Raw genomic sequence first — 20,498 nt, forward strand, 5'->3', positions numbered from 1 at the left:
CATCTTCTATGGTGGTAATTTGATCGCCTGGAATGCGCGCAAGCAAGCCACTGTTTCACGATCTAGTACGGAATCGGAATACAAGGCAGTGGCAAATGCAACAGCTGAAATTATCTGGGTACAGTCTCTTCTGAAGGAGCTGGGTCTCTCTCTGAACCAGATACCTGTATTGTGGTGTGATAATATTGGAGCCACATATTTATCCTCTAATCCGGTGTTTCATGCTCGTACCAAGCATATTGAAGTTGATTTCCACTTTGTTAGAGAAAGGGTGGCTAAGAAGCAACTTCAAATCAGATTCATTTCCTCTAAGGATCAAGTGGCTGATATATTTACTAAGGCTCTCCCGTTACCAGCTTTTGAGGCATGTAGGCGCAATCTCAATCTTTTGGAGCAGGTTGAGATTGAGGGAGGCTGATAAACTACCATATATTGTCAAGGTTGTTATAGTAGCCTAACCATAGTTTGTTGTATATTTGGTAGTTAGAATCGTATCCCTGTAAATCAGCATGATGTAAACTTGTACTCTACTCCAAGTAATATCAATATAAAAGGACACGCCGGCCATAGAGGAGCTGTGCAATCCAATACCCAATCATACTTGTTACCTTGTTTTTCACCCATCTTACCTACTCGTTCCAGAGTTTCAACTTTCAAGGGCATGCATCTACAATTGGGACCTGGCTTCTTGAAGCTGTGGTAATATATAGAGATTGCATAGGCATATTCTTTTCGGGAACCTCCACACGGGTCGGCCGGATCGAGCGGCGTCAACCCCATCGATCTCACATCCGTCAGGACCTTGTCCAACCGCTGTATTTCCGATCTCCCGATCTCTGACCTCCTCCTGAAGAAGCAGTTCCAACACCATGGTCAGAGTTGTCTGGCGAGGCTGGCCGGCGCGGCGAGCCCGCGACGCGCGTTGCGAAGAGGAAGGCGACGAACCGCTCCGCTCTGACCAGCGCCGAGGAAGAGTACGACGAGGGATTTGTTATGTTCGGGCCCGCTAGTCTGCGCGAGAAGACGGACTAAACGAATTGTTTTTTAACTCAGCAGTGGCAACGGTTGTAACTTTGACTGAAAATCAAGGGTAATAAAAAACTGACAAACAAGAAGCATACAAAATAATTAAAAAAACAATTCTAAAAATGTCAAAAAAATCTTACATAAATTTTTTAGTGTACATCGTGACATTCTATGTTAGTGCATAAGTTTTCGCGGAGAAACAGCATTTTGTGTGCCGTGTAAAAAAAGACAAAAAATTATACGTAGTCGTGTTATAGCATCAAAACTTGTTTTTTTACAGGAGCTACAAATTTTTGTATTTTTTTTTGAAAATTTATGTACGAACATAAAATGTGTAGATGTACATGAAATTTTTTATTTTAGAATTTTGTGACACTTTGGAATGTAGATTCAAACAATGGGAGCAAATGCTTCTATGAGGCAAAGTGAATATCCCATAGATTAGCTACTATATAGATATAGACTAATCTACACTACTTAAAAATGAGGAACATGTTCCTTATTCTGCCAATACGTCAAAACTTTGGTCGTACTCCCGGTCCGCACTGCGTCGCGCTCGCGCGTCGTTCTCCCACGAATGGGCCAAGCCCAACAAATCACTAGCATACACCTCCCCTATGCCTCCTTCCCCGCACGCGTAGTCAACGCCTGAGCCTGATCGTCCTCGCCCTATCCCTCTAGATCCCAGATTGTTCCTCGCCGGCACGGCCCGATTACCGGACACATGCCCCATGTTCTCGCCGGCACCGCCCGATTCACTGGAGACGGCGATTCCTCATCGCAAGGGAGTGTGATCCTCCACGGGTGGTCTGTGGACACTGCGGCGTCTCCGTGGGTTCCATGGCCGCCGCCTCGATGCGCATCCTCCAGGGTCGTGGGCGACCACCCCACGATGCTGCATCCGCCGCCGACCGCGATGCTGCGAACCCGGTGGCTATGCTGGAGTATAGGGAGCACCTGGTGCGGGAGAAGTGGATCCAGATCGTCGAACGCCTCCGCTGGATGTGGTTGTTCCCGCAGAGCGCCGACTTGGATGGGGTGGCGTGCAGATAGCCAGATACAGCTGCTCCTGATGCTACTAGGTATTGTTGGAACACGCTAACTTTCATCTACTCCATTTTTAGTAGAGATAAGTCGTCAGGCACCTAAATTGTCGGTCAGGCGCCGACTTGGATGGGTTGGCGTGCAGGATGCAGCTATGCTTCAACGTGCCATAGCTCTGGACTCGACACTGGCGATGACCGCGGCACCTAAATTGTCGGACAGGCTCGGAGGATCTCTCCAGAGGCACCATGTCCAGCAGGAGGCACTGACCTCTGACGATGCAGCCGCAGCCTCGAGGAGGGATTTCGCCTTTGGCCTCGGTGTCGCCGGAGGGCGGTAGCTCTGCCCCTCCTCCGCCGTTCGTGGTGGCAGGCGGGCGGCGGCGCTCCCGCCTGTCGTCCGCTGCAGGGAAAGGAACGAGCGATTTGGGGATTCTTTGGTTGATCAATCGAAAGATCAGGTTCTGCCCAGCCAGGTTATTTGCCAAACGGTACAAGTACTGTATTCCTCTATGTACTGGTGTTAAAGAAAATAATAGAGCTGTAAAGAGGGAAAGAGGGCAAATTAGAAATGAATCAAATCTAATGTGTGGAAAATTATCAAAGGCTAAGTAATGTGTGCCAAATTATAGAAGTCTAAAGTAAAACGTGGCAAATAGTAAAATCTCCCTGCATCCTCCAGGTCAATTAACAGTTCGTAAACTCTCGCTCCCATCTGTCATCTACACGTCTCACTTCACATGGTTTACTTTAGAATATTCAATCTTCTTCAGGAAACGTATATATGGTAGTATTGTTCATTTCTTTCACTTGCAGCCCGCAGGAGCATTCTTCAGACCTTTGCAAGAGGCCAGGCTGTCCATGATCATGTTCTGAAGAAAGTTAGTCACTGTTTTACTAACAAATCTGGTCAACTGCGATATGAAATTGGAGAATTGGCTAATAACTTTGTCAAATTTGGGTGTGTTTTTATTCAGGATGAAGAAGGGATTGTGCAACGATGACAAGGTGCAGAGGCTCGCACGGCAGCATTGACTCGAAGTGTGAGTGTCTCATCAGTTAGAAACATGTCGTAGTACTTCAACTTTTGACTCGTGTAATGTTTTATCATGCCATGAGCTCATGCCTGTATTGAAATTGGTGCAGATTCACCCACGGCACCACAACGGTCACAACCTTACTACTAGGCTCCACTACGAGAGCAAGCCATCTTTCTTCTACCGGTAATCTGGTATGTTATTTACTGGATAGATTTTTTGAACTTTTCAGCCAATGTTTAGCTTCATTTATGTTGAGCATGTTGACTCTTGATCAGAAGGAGGTTGTGTGTTTACAATATTGCATAAGAAGCATTTTCTCTGAGTTAGTTTCTTGCAACCAATAGATTGTAATTGGTTCCGTGATTTTTTTATTTGTATAACACCTTCTTTTTTATACAAGGCAATGTAGATTTTTTTGAAGAAAGGGGATGAACACAGCGTATCGAATTCTGTCCGTTGTTTGCTGCTTCTTAGCAGCATATCATGTTCCTTTCGGTAAGTTTTTGGGTTTGTTATTATAGAATATGAAATGGACGGATGCTTCAGTTTTGGTCTCCTTTTAGTTTTCCGATGATTGCGTACTTTCTTGTTTTTTTTGTTGTAATATATGTTACTAAGTTAGATACTTTCAAAATTTGGCTTTATGTTTGCTATCACACCTCCATGTAAATGGTACATAAATACTCTTGAACTAAATAACACTTGCTATACAGGTATGGTTATTATTATAGACCTTTATGTTTGGCTATGATTGGTAATGGAGAATTAATGATATCAGAATGTCCAGATAAAGTCATATGCAGATCAAGTTTATAAATAGATGCTCCTATGTCATGAGCGAGCAAGTAAATGCATTTTTACAGGTCTCTTGATGCCCAAAAGAAGATTATCTTTTACAAGGCATCATGATGCAGACTAAGTATATAAATTGATAACGGATTCTCAAACAGCCGTGAAAATTTCATGGAGCCAACAGAAAATTAGAACAAGTTCAGTATAATCTGAATTTCTATCCTCCTTTTACGTCATAGAAGATAGTATTAGATTCGGTTTTGTTTCTATATTTTTGGACGTAGTTACCGCTCTTCTTCCTGTTTTAGTTGGTACATTTTATTCAGACAAATTTGTGGTTCCTTTGTTTGGTCACGATGGCTCTGCCATGCTCCTATGATTTTGATTCTTCGGTACTTGATGTGTTTGTGTGCCCACTTATCTAGCAGAACAAAGTAGCAAAGGTCCTCACTGTTACCAGTTCAATTGTAGCTTCATCTACTGGTTTGGTGGAAACACGAAAGCAAGGATTGGTAATTAATTTCCGAATTGTATGGGAAGATTATTGCTATATAAAAAACCATTTTACTGATCAACAAGATGCACCAAACTGTTTTTAGTTGATACTTGATAGTCTTTCCATTTGCCGACCACCATATTTTGTACATACTTCTTGATTTGTGAAATTCTACGTGTTGGTCCGATATCTTGTGTATGCAAAAATCGTACACTTTTGGTGTCATTTCTAATTGCTCTTAATACAGAATTAGAGGACAGTGAATTGTTTGTTCATATTTCACTAACCACCTCCTTAGTTGTTTTACCTTATAGAATTACTGACCTTTTAATCAGAGTGAAAATTCTACCGGATGCTTTAAGCCTTTAATTACCCGTCTAATAATATGATTACCTAAACAAAAAATAACCACAGGATGTTTCAGTGCCCTCTATGTGTTGCACAGAGAATAAAATGCGTGTGTGTGTGCCTGTGTGTGTGTGTTATTTTACTCTTGCAATCCTTTTCCACTGAATTGCAAGGCTCCAGCTAATACTGCAGATTTATTCTAGGAACAAAATTTGTAAGTACATGCTAAAAAATATTCCTAATATCTTTTCCATTTATACTGAATTGGTTGGTTAGTTACTTTGCCCTCTTCATTGCCACCCGTCTCTGTTTTAAATTTCCATATATCAGCAAGCAAAGCAACACGTTCAGACACCAACTATTCCATTTCTATTATCTTCTATAATACTCCTACTGAGCCTTTGCCTTTGCCTTTGCCTTCACCTCCCAATTGATTTAGATGAAATTTTCTATCTTGCTTCGTCAGGTTTTATTCAAAAATTGTTCTGGCATTACTGCTTATTGTTTGTTGTCAACTAGAGTACTACTGATAGGATTTTCTGAAATCAATTGGTTGATAAACTATCCTATTACGACGCTTAGATTAAGCTTTATTTATGTAAATCATTGCAGGTCATCTTCACCGCCTTAGCCCTTCACAGTGATGGTATGTCTCTTCTGCTTGCCTAAATAACAAATCAGTGACTCCATAAAGAGCTATATATAGGTATTCCAATGCTAGATGTGTTACTACCAATGCTTTGTGCATTCATTGGTCATACATTCGTTACCTCAACACCTGGTGAGCTCTTGAAAAAGATTTCACCGTCTACAGCTGCCAGATTTCATATTGTAAGCTGCTCTTAGAATGTAATGCAAATACTGACAAATAAGGTCAACCAGTCACTAAATTCTCTCTCCGTTTATACCAACCAAAGACAGCTATTGGCTATGTTATCTTAAACCTTTATTTGCATTGGAGCCTAGAATATACTTCAGATTCGTTGTTCCATTTTATGGTATCTCTGCTGAGTGTTACATTTCACCAAGATGTTTGATTTAGAAGCTATCCAAAAAAAAAGTCTTGGCAGTGGTCTTGCATCCTAAGACTGACACCTATTTTGCAGACCTGCGACGTGTATGTGTGTTTGCCAAGAAAAATATGCATGTTTGGGTTAGAGTTAAATTGTTGAATGACATTGTGTTTGCCAAGGATGGATTTTCAGTGGTGAAGTGGAGTTATATAGTGGTTATCCGAATATGGCTCGATTGGGTGTGGGGTCACTCAGATCATTCATCTCAAGTTAGCTGATCTGCCGTGCAGCCTAAATTGCGCCAATTATTGAGTACATCCTCAGCTTATTTGCTTTGGTCAAAACACATGGAACATAGCTTCATAGATTGAACATGTTATACCAACTTTGCGGCGAGTTAAGATGTTGCTATCTTATCTCATAGATTGAACATAGCTTTCCTCGGACAGCAGTTGCAAATGTCCACTATTCTCCATATCTATACATTCCAGGACTATTTTAGATGGAGTGCGGCCTATTTAGCTCAAGCTATGTTAACTTTTCAGAAACTATTTGATGCACAAGAGAATTTATTAGTGTTGGTGTATAGTAGTTGGAATTTAATTACTGCTTAGTGTTTAACTTAGTTGTTGACATGAACTACAGGACCAAGATAGTGTTCAGACAACTATATGTATATGCACAAGATAGTTGTTGTATTTAGTGTTTAAGTTGCTGTTAGAGCTGATCAAAAGACAAAACATCTAAACCCAAGTATTTGGAGATGGCAGTTACTTTAATGTGTTTTCCGTTGCCTAAGGAGGTTGTAATCAAGTTGCTATTTTTTTCGTTTGCTTTACCTGCCTTTTGTAATTCCTATTGTAACCAGCTAATTTAGTAAAACATACAGTTTCTCCCTGTTCAGTTCTAAGCTTGCTATTTTAGTTTCAGTACATGTACATCAGCATAGGGATCAAAGAGTGTCATGATGATGATAACAAAAATGGAACCGGTGGCAGTACAGGTATCTGGTTTAGTTCAGGAATAGATAACGCTTGTAACTTTTCTTTACTTATGATGGGGAGAGAAACAGGAGCATACCGAAATAGAACTTATCCTCTTCTGCCCATGCACCATTCCTGCCACCGCCTATTGATGCAGGAATACTCGATTCCCCCACTCTCCTTAGCTTCCAGCCTCCCACGACGCCCTCTCTAGCAGTCCACTCCTGCACCTCTATGCATGGTGCCGGCGCTGCACCAGCGGCAGAGTCGCTCCTCCCTCTAGATCTGCCAGTGGAGTCGGTGATGCGTCACACAGAGATGCTGATGGACAAAAGATCCCAGTGGGCGCTTGCACGGAGGATGCCGTTGGCGATGCCCCTCTACTGCGCCTGGTGTAGCCGCCATCGTCTTCTCCTAGGAGAGCTAGAGCTGCCCCAAGGAACATCACTCAACCCGGGCCGGCCAAGTCTCTGAGCTTGACTTCAATTGTTGTTGGATTTTGCAGTGGAGCAAGAGCGACCCCCTACTTCCTCACTTTCTGCCATATACTCTGCTCCTAGGTATTGTATCTAAAGCGGCAGTAGGAATTCATCGTGACATACCAGCATAGCGGAGCTTCTCACTTTATGTTCTCATTCTAACATGAGTTTGCAGCTTTTGCTCCTAAATCTGTTTGTTGATCAAATGACTTGGTATTTTCGTGTTTGGTGGAATTTTTGAAAAGAGTGCAATAAATAATTATTAATAAATATAATTAGTATATGGTGTAAATATAAAGTATAAAGATAACAATTGGGCATGTGTTGGTTGTTAGGTAGATGAGGGAGAAGACAAGAACAAATGTTGATGTTTGCCCCGGTCGACCAAACGTATCACCGCCATCCTCTCTTCGCATCTTTGTCGCTTCGTTGCTGATGACTCGTAGAACCACAACCCAAAGTATGCAGCTCCAAGTCCCTGCTCATATTGCATCTTCTTCACCCTTGATGGGGCGCACGGCTCTAGCAGAGGTGGAGACCAACCGTGCACGACGTCCCCGTGGCGGTGCGTGGCTCGTGCCAGAGGACCCCCCACGCGTTCTTGTCCTTTTCGTCACAGCGATAGAATGATGTGGCGTAGGGAAGGGAAGTTGCGACGTCCACATGATTAGGCGCCATCCAACGACGCTCCACCCAGAGGTTGAGAGCGGCGCAGCCTCCTGGCGAATTGGGTCCTTTATATTTTCAGATAGAAGCAGTAATATATTTTTGTTTTCCCGTAGCAACGCACGGGCAAATTACTAGTATATATAAGTAAGTGAAAAATTGATCTTAGAGCTCATTTCCCCCCTCCCCCTCTCTCGTGAGTGAACAATACCTTGAGAGTCACTTTCTCTCCGCCGGCTCCCCTCTCTCCTCCGGCGGCCTTGCCGGCCGGAGTGACTAGGAGAGGGGAGGCCGGTCCCCCTCTGTATATGGTAGTTTAGGTGTAGTTTTTGTTCCCCTGGTGGAGTTTGGCGATATGTCGGCGGATGGAGAGCTCCTCGCGCTTCCAAGCGGCGCTGGGTGGCCGGTGAGGAAGATCCTGATGGTGCCAGCGGCGTGGTGCTGGTGGCTGCCGCTCAAGTTCTTCCTTCCCCTGTCTAAGAATAAGCTTGAAGATGCGGTCAGGGCTCTGGATCTAGGATTCGGGGTCATGGCTGCAGCTATGTGCAGATCCATGGCAGCTCATGGTTGGTGCATCCTGTTCGGTGCTCGCCGTGGTGGCGAGAACAGCTTGATGCCCCAAATCTCCATCTGCTTGCTCCTGGATCTGTGCCAGGGGAGTATTGAAGCAGCTCCCGGGAGTCCCTCCACGGCTGTCCTCGGTAGGAAGCCGTCTGAACTGGTCGTCGGGCGACCACTTCCTCCTCCTTCGTCAGCGACGGTGTATTCCGGCTGGCGACTGCAGGTCTACAGCAACCTCCAGGCCATGATGCCACAACGGAGGCCCTTCAGTTTCATCGGAGTTAGCTCCCGCCTCCACGCCCCAAGTGGTTATGTCCTCGGTGGCATTGAGGTTGGCTCCGGCGAGCTCTACGGTGGTGGATCCGGAGCTGGACTTGATCGCGTTTTCAGTTCTCAATCAAAGGTCCTTAGTGCAAAATGTATGGGTCGGTTTGTATTTTTCTACTTCTTTATGACCCTTTCTATAATTTGTACGTCCACCGCTTTTAATGGAAAGATGCTCTAGATCCTTCGGGACCTCCCTGTTCAAAAAAAAAAGTAAGTAAAGATGCAGAAAAAATGGTGCAAGACCAAGCTTCCGATTGATACAACGATCGACGATATCTACCGGTGTCGTCCGACTTTTAGCTTCCAATTGTTGTGAAGTGTATATGTGGATTGCCTAACCCTTTCCATCAGTTCGGACTTTTGGTTCAAGTGGCTAGTGCATGAAGCTTAACATGGTATCAGAGCCCCAGGTCTCGAGTTCAAATCCTGTCTTTCACATGGTTTTCGCAATTAAGCCTAAAAATTGCTGTTGCCCCCCTCTTTAGCCACCGCTGTTTCGGTGTGCTCTTCTTCTTTCACGTGTTGAATTTCTCTTCTCTCGTCACACGCGAGTGGGGGTGTTGTGAAGTGTATATGTGGATTGTCTAACCCCTTCCATCAGTTCGGACTTTTGGTTCAAGTGGCTAGTGCATGAAGGTTAACACCAATGGATCCCCGATCTATAATATTTACCAAAACTAAAGATCGATTCCCCACCCGCGTCAGGAGCTCATACATGTTTGCTGGCCGCGAAAAGGGAGGCGATCCAGTAGTGGACAACGTAAAACACCGACGTACCATCATCTCTGGTTCTACTTAGTAGAAATTTTTCCCTTGTGTTGTGTTTCTAAAAAAGGACGTGACTAGTAAAGGCACTACTATTTACCGAGCGGCCGAGGAAGGCGTGTTTGAGAAACACAAACTAAAAATCGATTTCCCTCTCGCGTCCAAGTTTGACGGCCGCGAAGCGCTCATGCACCTTTAACTAAAGGCTAGTATTGGCCGTCAGCCGCGATCTGATTTCCCAGTTTTGTAGTTTCTGTGCTGATACGCGTTTTTTTTAATTTTTGTTTTAGCATAACAAAAAAGATTCACCACGAAATAAAAGAAGAAGGCTGAGCTCGCCAGCGGAGACTCGCCGGAGAGCGCGTAGCAAAGAAATTGTGCTATTGTAGCAAAAAAAAGGATATCGACTGGAACTCGTCGGAGAACTCACCGGAGACCTCGCTGAAGACCCCACTAGCAAACATATTTTACAACTGTAGCAAAACTCTAAAAATATTTTAGCAAAAATATTATTCCTAAGTTGCAAATCCTCATATCGGAGAGCTCGTCGAAGATATCAATAAAGACCTTGCCGAAAATCTTGCAACAAAAAATTTACCTTTTATTAGCAACATTGCGCAAAAAAAGTCTACCATCTCCGACCCCCGCTGGTAGCAACAACAAACATCATCGGTAGAGGGTTGCAAACTAGAGGTTGTGCCTGACTTGGTGGCGAGCATGAAACGAGTGAACCATCACGTGGCGTCTCCGACGGGGTGAAGATGTCCTCCACCTCCGGCGGGGCTCGGTCTTGCCGGGTGGGGTCTCAAACAAGGCGCACCTACGGAGACGGGATCTTGACAGCGGGAGGCTTATGCGGCTGCCGATTTGGCGTGAGCTCGGCAGGCTCGGTCGCTTGGAAGGGGTGGCGAACGACTGCCAGCCACGACAGCCACCTTGCAAGAGCTTGGGCGTAGCAGAGGATGTTGAGGCGACTGTTGATTTCACTAGCGGAAAATAGGCCTAATGTCGCGGGTCGTATGACCCTTTTGTCGCGGGCGGCCAGCTGCGACAAGGGAGGCGCGACAAAAGGTCACCCTTTTGTCGCGGGTCGCTTACGACCCGCGACATAAGGTCCACCACGTGGCAGCCGCGGGGCGCGCAGGGCACGGGCCCTTTTGTCGCGGGCGGTATTACCTCTCGCGACAAAAGGCCCTCTACGTGGCGCACGCACAATGCTGCTGCTTTAGGGTTTGAGAAGTGCAGCACACCCCCCCCCCCCCCGCGCCACCGACCCCCTTTTATTTCATTTTCTTCATTCGAAAATAAAAGTTGCATATATTTGTACGCTACTAGAAGTGGTACACGTTCATTCATTATATATATATGTATAGATCGATCAAACAAATATTGGAAGCAAAAGTCGATTCCCCTTACACATATTCGTAGATTCCCTATATATATACATGGAGCTCACGATCGACAAGCGGTACTAACGACCGTCTATTTGGAGGTAGAGCATCTATTTGGACTAAACAAGCCTTTGTTGTTTATTACTTCTCTAACCAAAAGTCCCGCCAGTTCCTCCGCGATTCCTAGTAGGTGTTCCTTTGGTTGGAGTCTGTCCCGCATGAAGTCGACCTATATACGAAAATGAGATGAGTATGACTATATCAGTCTTGATAACGAAATATTGATGATAATAAATAAAGTTGTGAATGTTATTGCTTACGTCGAATTTATTTTTGTTCTGCTTCTCAGTGGTTAACATGCGAATGGACTCGCGAACGTAGTATCCACATAGATTCGTCCCTTGTGGCTGCTGGGGGCACGATACAGGAGTAAATGTTAGCTTCTTTGCCCAGGTAATCTCCTTATGATGATTCTTCAAAGCTTACCAAGCCCTGCCAGGCAAAAGAATGATTGAATGAGTGGATAATTAATTGATATCTCACGAAAGATAAAGCGCGGCGATGAAGAAAATTACACTTGGAGCAACTTCTGCAAGTCCTAGAACCCGTCCACGCCTCTACTCAGTGGGTCTCTTACTTCAACTATTCCCTTATCAGGTTGAATGTCTAGTAGAATCCAGTGGAAGCTGCACATGCTATGCATATACGTCAGGAATTACACTTAACATCGAGTAAGAAAAATTGAATGTGCATAAAAGATCATTAAGACTCTCACTCGTAGTTGTAAGGAAACAATATTGAATCACAGAAATATTGCTCCCCCAAAAACCTTAGTAGGTTTCCCCCCGTTTCTTCGCGTTTATGCTTTACCATTTCAACATGTATTTTATCTGGGTCAATAAACCCAACATTGATAATATTATTACTTTTGCATTAACTGATCTTCAGTCTGCATAAGAGAACACATAAGATATAATGAGTATATGCAATGAAAACGAACATGAACTGAATGAAAATGAACTTATATGTAGTTAACAACTTACAAGCAATAGCAACTCATGAGAGATTTGTCGAGGGCATCTAGATTGAATAACTGCCGAGTTCATTCATCTCAATATGGATCTCCTCCTTTCGGTAGTAATATTCCCATGGTATACTCGCCACGATGTACATTATGTTCTCCTTGCATGCATCAAGGTACCACTGATGCAAATTCCGCATATGTGTTGGCAGTTTATGCAGCTGCTCTCTGCTGACCAAGTCGGCCCCGTAGACAAATTTAGGAGCTATATCAGCAGTGAGTAGTGCAGCATCTGCTGCAGACAGCAGTTCCTCCACGGTAACTGAACAGGAAGCCGCTAGCCTTGCAGCTTCTTCCATATCGAGACTACCATGTTCCCGGTACACCTTGGGAACATTAAACACTTTGAGTGCTGGGATCGATTGTTTGGGCTGATCTCCGAGGAGGGGAACTTCCTTTCTCTTTCTGCCTTTTGTCGTTTGCTTGGCCTTGAGGGGTGCACTTGTTGAACTTGACTTATTCTCGGCTGCACTTCTAGCTGATGATTTGCTCGTGCCGACAATGTCCTTCTCCTTAGCCTTTTCATCCTTCTTATGGTCAATTACCTTCGCAAGAGTGCGTGTATAGTCATCCTTCTTCTCGTGTAACTCATACTGCGATGGTGTGTTCAGAAAACTAGTGGCATATTCTATTTGCTTCTCTGTGTATGGCTCTGGCGCTGGAGGTTTTGGCTTATGAAAAAAATCATAATTGTATTTCTTAACAATGGCATCTTTTTCCTCCTCAGTACGATCGTAAGGACGGGGGGGGGGGGAACCTTTGGTACTTTTGGGAGGGGCGACATCTTGCGGACATGACTCTTGAAACGCTTCCGGCTGGGTGCATTCCGAGTCTTAGTGGGCGGAGGCGGCGGCGCTGGAGATGGAGATGGACTACCGATGTCGTGGTCGACGTCGTACCCACGGGGTGATGGTGGCGACATGTGATCAGTAGGAGGAGGTGATGGTGGCCTGCGATCACCCGGAGGAGGGGATGGTGACCTGCTGGGACGACCGGTACTAGGGGCTACCCAGCCCGGCAGCCTGATGTTCTTCTTTTCCCGGAGAATGATTTCTCCCAAGCACCTCTCCGAGTGTAAGCCCCCCATCACCTCCGGGGATTTCGAGCTCCAATGTCTCCCACGACGGGACAACCGAATCCACCCCGACACGAGCATACCCAGCTGGAATCGGATTGCCATGCCATGTTGCCGGCTCACCTTCGGGTCCAAATGCCGGTAAGACATAGCCGACCGCCACCTTAACGGACACCTTCCTGAACACCTCATGGAGATCACAAGGTGTTTGCTCCTTGATTCCATCCAAGGGGTCTCCAGGACCGGCATCTATCATCATCCGTGTAGGAGGGGCCTCCGAGTCGGCCACGCTGCTGTCTCGTCGCTGAGATATGCCAGCGGTAGTATCTGGCGGGCGCTGTCCTTTTAGTTCATTTATCTCCCGCTGCTGCTGCTGAAGCTCCCGCTGCTGCTGGTCAAGTCGGCGTTGGAACTCGGCCATCCGGTCATTCTACACCTCTAGCTGGCGTTGTTTAGCTCTCGCTCGGCTTCTATAAGTCTCCGCGTCGGCCGGAAACCCAAGCGACCACGAAACACTAGGGCCGAAGCCTCTTGTTCGTCCTCCCTTCTCAGGATTACCGAGGACAAGCGTCAGCAAGTCTTTCTCTCTATCGGGAGCAAACTTTAGTTTTCCCGCCTTTATATCTGTCGTCACTTCAATCCATTTTTTCCTGGGTACCCTAACCCTGCTGTCACTTTCAACAATGTTCCCTGTCTTCATGTCATACTCACAACCATGCGCGAGGAACCAATTTCGAGCCCTAATGTTCCATCCTTCTCGCGTGGGTTCTGGAGTGATCCCATTCAGCTCCATCTCAGCCTCTTGTGCATCCCACTTAGGCATGGCTACTCCGTAGCCCCCTCGCCCCGTATGATGGTGATATTTCTTCTCGCTTGCATTCTTCTTGTTTTTCTTGGACAGGTTCACAGCCTCCTCTGATTCTTTGTACTCCACAAATTCTTCCCAATGATGCTCCTGCTTCGCTAGATAGTTCTCGAATAATGGAGGCTTCTTGTCTTTCTTATAATTTTTCCATAACCGGTTCTTATACGCCCGGAAAAGTTCCCCCATCTTCTTAAGAGCCCATTTCTTCACTAGCGCCCTCTACTTAGCATTCTCAGACTCCGATCCCAAATCTGGCAAAGTGAAATGTGCCATGAGGTCGCCGAAAAGTGTGTCTTTGTACCTATCGACAACCTGATTTTCGGACACATTCTTGGTCTTGTTCCATTCTCTGATAGTGATCGGGAGACGATCTCTAACCACAACTCCGCACTGATTTTTAAATGTCACTCCGACACTCGCGGGTACCACCGGTTGGCCTTCCGGTGATATAGCTTCAATTGTGAAGTGGTCTTTTTTGCCCAACTTCTTTGCCGGGCCTCGTTTCTCTATCTTATCTTCGGAGGCCTAAGAGAATACATATAGAATTGCATTAATGCCTCTATACTAATGCCTCTATACATATGTACATATAGAATTCCATTAATACCACGTCATGACCGGAGGCGTCGGCTTCTCCGTCACCGGAGCCGTCGGCTTCTCCATCACCGGAGCCGTCGGCTTCTCCATGACCGGAGCCGCGGGCTTCTCCATCACCGGAGTCGCGGGCTTCTCCATAAGAGTCGCGGTCTTCTCGGTCGGCTTCTGTACCATCACGGATTATGTCCGCGAACATGTCTTCCTGTTCCAAGTCCCGTTCGAATGGATCCATTGTTTCTGCAAAAGAATTAAATCGATAAGTACATGTTCTAACCCTAACCCTAATCAAACACAAACCAAACCCTAACCCTAATCAAACACTAACCAAACCCTAACCCTAATCGGCGACACGTGTTTGCGAGAGGGAGAGGTTGTCGGCGACGCGTGTTTGCGAGAGGGAGAGGGTGTCGGCGACGCTTGTTTTAGAGAGGGAGAGGGTGTCGGCAACGCGTGTTTGCGAGAGGCTCGGATGTTCGCGAGAGGTAGAGGAGAGGGAGAGAGAGGGGAGTTGCGGCGTCGAGTGATCGCGAGAGGGAGAGGGAGCACGGGACGAGGGCGATTGCGCGAGAGGGAGAGGAGAGGGCCGGTGTCGGCGTCGGGGGTGTTCGCGAGAGGGAGTCGTCCGCTAGGGCTATGTACTAATTAATTTTAAACTAACTATAACTAAATACACTAAATAACTAACTAAATACATATACTAAAAAACTAAACTAAATACATATACTAACTAACTAACTATAAACTAACTACTAAATACATGAACTAAAAAACTGTATTAAATACATTAACTAAAAAACTAACTAACTAATTAACTATTAAACTAACTACTAATTACATAAAACAAATGAAATAAAAACTAAAAAATTAAAACTATAACTATACTAACTAAACCTAAAACTATACTAACTAAACCTAAAAACTATACTAACTAAAACTATACTAACCTAAAACAATTACAGAAACTATACTAACTATACTAACTATACTAATTAAACTATACTAACCATACTAATTACTAAACTATACTAATTAATTAACTATACAAAAAAACTAAAAAAAAAAACCGAGCTCGATCAGCTCGGCAGAGAGGCAGCGGTGCCGGCGCGCTACCTTGCAGCGACCGAGGCGGCGGCCCGAGGCGCGGCGGCGCGTAGAAGTAGGCGGCGGCGGCCGAGGCGGCGGCCCGAGGCAGTTGGCGGCGGCGCTGGAGTCGAGGCAGAGGAGGCGCGCGGCGGCGAAGCCCGAGGCAGAGGAGCGCACAGGCGTCGGCGGCGATGGCCCAAGGTGGAGGAGCGCGCGAACGGCTGAGGGCGTCGGCGGCGGCGGCGGCGCAATCCGGCAGCCTGGTGGCGCGAAATCTAGGGTTGGCCTCCTGGTCGTCGCGGGTTGTGGCTTGGCCCGCGACGGGCGGAGCTTTTATACTGCGCCCCCTTTTGTCGCGGGCGGTGGCTCAACCCGCGACAAAAGGCCCCCCTTTAATCTTGGGCGGTGGCACGACCCGCGACAAAAGGGGGGTCTTTTGTCGCGGGTTGAGCCACCGCCCGCGACAAAAGGCCCTTTTGGCCGATCCGTGGCACTGCGCATCCAACGGCTCCGGCCGTTTGAATCCAACGGCCTGGAGCCGTTGGACACGGATCAGGCTCTGTTTTTTTTTTTTTTTTTTATTTTATTTCAATAACTTTTAAATGGTAAATCAAATAGAAAAGTGTTATATATGAAAATTTGTCAGAAAAATACAATGAACATGAATATGACATCCATATAACTATTTGCATCTCACAATGAACATAGTCGTGTATGTTTCACCCCTAATGATATGCGGAGTGACACCGAGTAAGGTTTCACCTCGCCACGTGTCGCCGCTGCTTCCACGTGCCTCGCCCCGTCGCTGCCGGCGTGCGACGTTTGTAGCCGTGGCTTACACGTGCCTCGCCACATGTCGCCGCCTCTTCCACGCGCCTCGCCCCGTCGCTGCCGGCGTGCGACGTGTGTAGCCGTGGCTTACACTTGCCTCGCCACGTGTCGCCGCCGCTTCCACGTGCCTCGCCCCGTCGCTGCCCGCGTGCGACGTGTGTAGCCGTAGCTTACACGTGCCTCGCCACGTGTCGCCGCCGCTTCCACGTGCCTCGCCCGTCGCTGCCCGCGTGCGCTATATAGAGCGACGAGTGCGGGCGCAACCACACGTCTCCACCGCCTCTGCTCATTCATCTCCGGGATGCCTCCACGTCGTCGAGGGGCGTCCGGTTTCCGTGGCATTCGAGTGCGTCCGAGCGGTAGGTTCTATGCCGAGATACGCGCCGGTGGCTTCCGCCTCACCCTCGGCACGTACAACACGCCGGAGCTGGCGGCGCGCGCTTACGACGCGGCGGCGTGGCGTTTTCGGGGGCCACGGCGCGACATGAACTTCCTGGATGTTGAATCGTGTAATATCCCAGGTAATGGGGTTACAAAAATAGAGGAAACAGATGTGTGCATTGCATTCATGCATAGAAAATCTGGAGAATTTTCGCGCTTTAAAGTAAAACAATCACGATGAATCGAAGTTTCACTTGACCTTGGTGGAATTGAAGTAGCTCATCAAGTCAAGCGCTATAAACCTCAATGTGACTTTGCTAAAACCTTGTTTTGGGTAGAGATGATTTGATCTAAGGGGTTAGATCAAATGGAACTAATAATCAACATAACAACACTTTACTCAATGATCAATTGCTTGATCTTATAAAAGATTATAATATGGTAATCCTTACCATAACATATGAACATACATCTATTTGGAAATCAAGTAACAATAAGGGGAGAAACTATTTCTAACTTATCTTTTCCATGTCTTAAACTAATCCATGATCCTACCATGAACCTCATGGTATTCATTTTACTTCATTCTTGGAAACATGACAAGGAGATCAACTCTAGAAATATATAATCTTCTCTATTCCAAATAATTAAGAATCAAACCTAGAGAGGTGAGAGTTCTATTATAATTATTAGAGAAGCATTAACAAACCTTGAGTTAAACCTTGGATATGCATCCAAGTATTCAAATCATCATCTTTAAGAGAAACCCTAGGATATTATTCAAGACCTTTCCTAGAGAGAGAACCCATTTATATTAACCATAGATATTGGTGACCCATAGTTATCTTTGGAGAATAACCTTAGGTTAGTATTGAAGTCCTTCCCAAGTGAGAGAGCCCATTCATATCAATTCAAGCTTTACCTATTTCAGAATAAAGGACAACCTTTGAACTATAGTATTAGGAGGTAAACCATTTCATCTTGGAATGGTGAGATAACCAATACCAAATGGAGTAAGATCATATCAACATTACTTAAGTAAAACCCTAACAGAATATCTCAGGTATTCTCCTGGGATATAAATTATTGAAACAACCATAGTAGTTCCATACAAGAAGGTAAATTAGAAGTGCTATACCTTGATTGATCAAGACAATACTTGATCATGGAAGAGAGAACCCATTTAATGAGAGATCCCTAGGAATCCAAACCTTGATCATTATAAATTGAGTGATGATCATAAACCCTAAGAACTTGAGGTAGAGATATTAATAACAAGTGGATCATGCCTAATCCATGACCATGCTTTGGAGAAATAGGAGAATAATTCAAATGCTAACACTTATATGATTAGTAGATATTATTCCCCACATGAAATCATAGGGAGGTAACTAGTAAACAAACCTAGACTTGTATCCCAACCTTAACTGGGGAACCACTTGGTGATCATAAATAGAATTATTCCACCTCTACATTCCACATATTCTTCACCTTAGAAACATAAGAAAATCTTAGAGTCAAACTCCATACTTAATATAGTGAGAAACCATCCATCCATATGACCAAAGTTAACTATAAAAAGAACTATAACCAATGTAGTTACTTTAATGATAAATTGAGGATAATAATAGAAGTTAATTGGTAGAAGATAAAACCAATTCTCAAATCCTTAGTAATTAGGGAAGCACATAAAATATGAAGCAAGTAACCATATTACCATGGTTAGGGGAGACTAAACCCTAGCAACTGCAATATGATGTCATTCTAATTCCATAAACCAGTATTATATCTCAACCCTAGTTTATGTATCACTATGGTGATCATAATATGAACTAAGCCACAAGTAAATTCCAAACCATGTGCCATTAGGTGAATATGCTTTTAACCCTATAATTGCTCACTAATTAAAATCTTATGCTTCAATTCTTCAACATAAGAAAAACCTTGTGCTACATTATATGGTTAAAACCATATGTGTAGTGATCAACTATTTATCTTGGCAACCAAGAACAACCATGATGGAACACTACCTACCCTAGATCCTTTCAATAATAATAATAGTGTTAACTTTACAAGGGGCTTGTAATAGAAACCATAAAACCCTAATAGATTTAATGCTCACATAAAATCATATGTGAACAACCAATTTCTCAAATAGAAACCAACTCCTAAAAACTAACTCTGAAATACTATGAGTTGAGATTATCAACTCTATTAATTCCAAATAGAGTTGATTCATATCAAAAAGGAATTAAAATGAGAATACAAACTCATGTTTAATTGCTATATTGAATAAGACCACATATGTGAAATTTAATCAACTATAAAATGCTTTTCTCAATTGGGAGAGTGGTATAATGGTCATTGCACTAAATACTCAGTAAACTCCAATTATTTAACACCTGCAAAATAAGAAGATTCAAATTTGAATTATAAAAAAAAAACCAGAATTGAAAACAGAAAATAAAACAGAAAAAGAAGAGAGGAGGGAAAAACCTACCTGGACCTTACCTGCACCGCAGCCCAGGCTGCAGCCCAGCAACCAAGCCCGTAGCAACCCAGCAGTAGCCCACCAACACGGCCCAACGCCAGCCCAAAATACCCTTTCACCAAAATAACAGAGGAGAGGCGTCGTCCTCATCTCTTCTGGCGCATGGAGGCCACCTCGACGTCATGGCCGGCTTCTCCTCGCGCTGGCGCCCTCTCCTTCCTTGACGACGTGACGAGGCACCCTCCGACTCCGTATAAATACCGCGGCGAAACCCTAGCCCCGAAGTTCTTCCTCTCTGCCCCAATTTTTCCCCATACCCGAAACTCTGGTTCCACCGGACACCATTACCGCCGGCGATGGAGACCTCACTAGGCCAAGCCGTGACCACCACTGTGATCACCGTCCTCGTCTTGGTCACCGTGTGCAAGGAATTAAGCTGAGGCGTCTTCAATCGACCGTGCCAGGTCGTCTTCTCCGACGACGGTATCAAGCAATCCCGGCGATTGCGACCTCCCCTCGCCTCGCCGACAAGCCCTTCGTGTTCTGGGTGAGTCTCTGATGCTCAAGCGCCTCCTAGCCCTCTCGATTACGCCCTTAATCGTGTCCGCGCCGGTAGTCTGCGAGCCCCGCCGCTCGGCCTCGCCGTCGATCTTGCTCCGATGACCTATTCGGAGCGGCGCCGCCACCATAATGCTCACCGTGACGCGCTGAGTCGAATAGGCATAATGGTGCGTCTTCGGGAGTAGCCAAACTCTGGCGATCATCGCCACAGTACGCCGGCCACCGTGCTCAATTGCCATGTTGGCAATTTTGACCCAGTCAAGCATGCGTGGCAGGTGACGTGGACGTAGGCCCACTGGTCAGTGACTAGGTGGGTGATACGTATCCGACGTATCGATAATTTCTTATGTTCCATGCCACATTATTGATGTTATCTACATGTTTTATGCACACTTTATGTCATATTCGTGCATTTTCTGGAACTAACCTATTAACAAGATGCCGAAGTGCCGATTCGTTGTTTTCTGCTGTTTTTGGTTTCAGAAATCCTAGTAAGGAAATATTCTCGGAATTGGACGAAATCAAAGCCCGGGGGCCTATTTTTCCACGAAGCTTCCGGAAGTCCGAAGGAGAGACGAAGAGGGGCGACGAGGGGGCCACACC

General features: G+C 45.4%; 1 long non-coding RNA gene across 10 annotated transcripts; it reads left to right on the forward strand.

Annotated features, from left to right (window-relative positions):
• The first annotated feature begins 2,449 nt into the window (after window positions 1-2,449).
• Window positions 2,450-6,661, forward strand: LOC124707103. 10 transcript variants are annotated; one of them, XR_007004749.1, is made up of 5 exons: window positions 2,450-2,950; window positions 3,047-3,112; window positions 3,216-3,604; window positions 4,327-4,413; window positions 5,358-6,661. It is a non-coding gene; the product is annotated as an uncharacterized LOC124707103 (long non-coding RNA). The 10 variants fall into 10 exon arrangements; XR_007004747.1 differs by having other exon boundaries at window positions 4,330-4,413; XR_007004748.1 differs by having other exon boundaries at window positions 3,216-3,300; window positions 3,510-3,604; window positions 4,327-6,661.
• The last annotated feature ends 13,837 nt before the right edge of the window (window positions 6,662-20,498 follow it).

The sequence above is a fragment of the Lolium rigidum genome, chromosome 4 (assembly GCF_022539505.1).
Source record: "Lolium rigidum isolate FL_2022 chromosome 4, APGP_CSIRO_Lrig_0.1, whole genome shotgun sequence".
Taxonomy (NCBI): Eukaryota; Viridiplantae; Streptophyta; class Magnoliopsida; order Poales; family Poaceae; genus Lolium; species Lolium rigidum.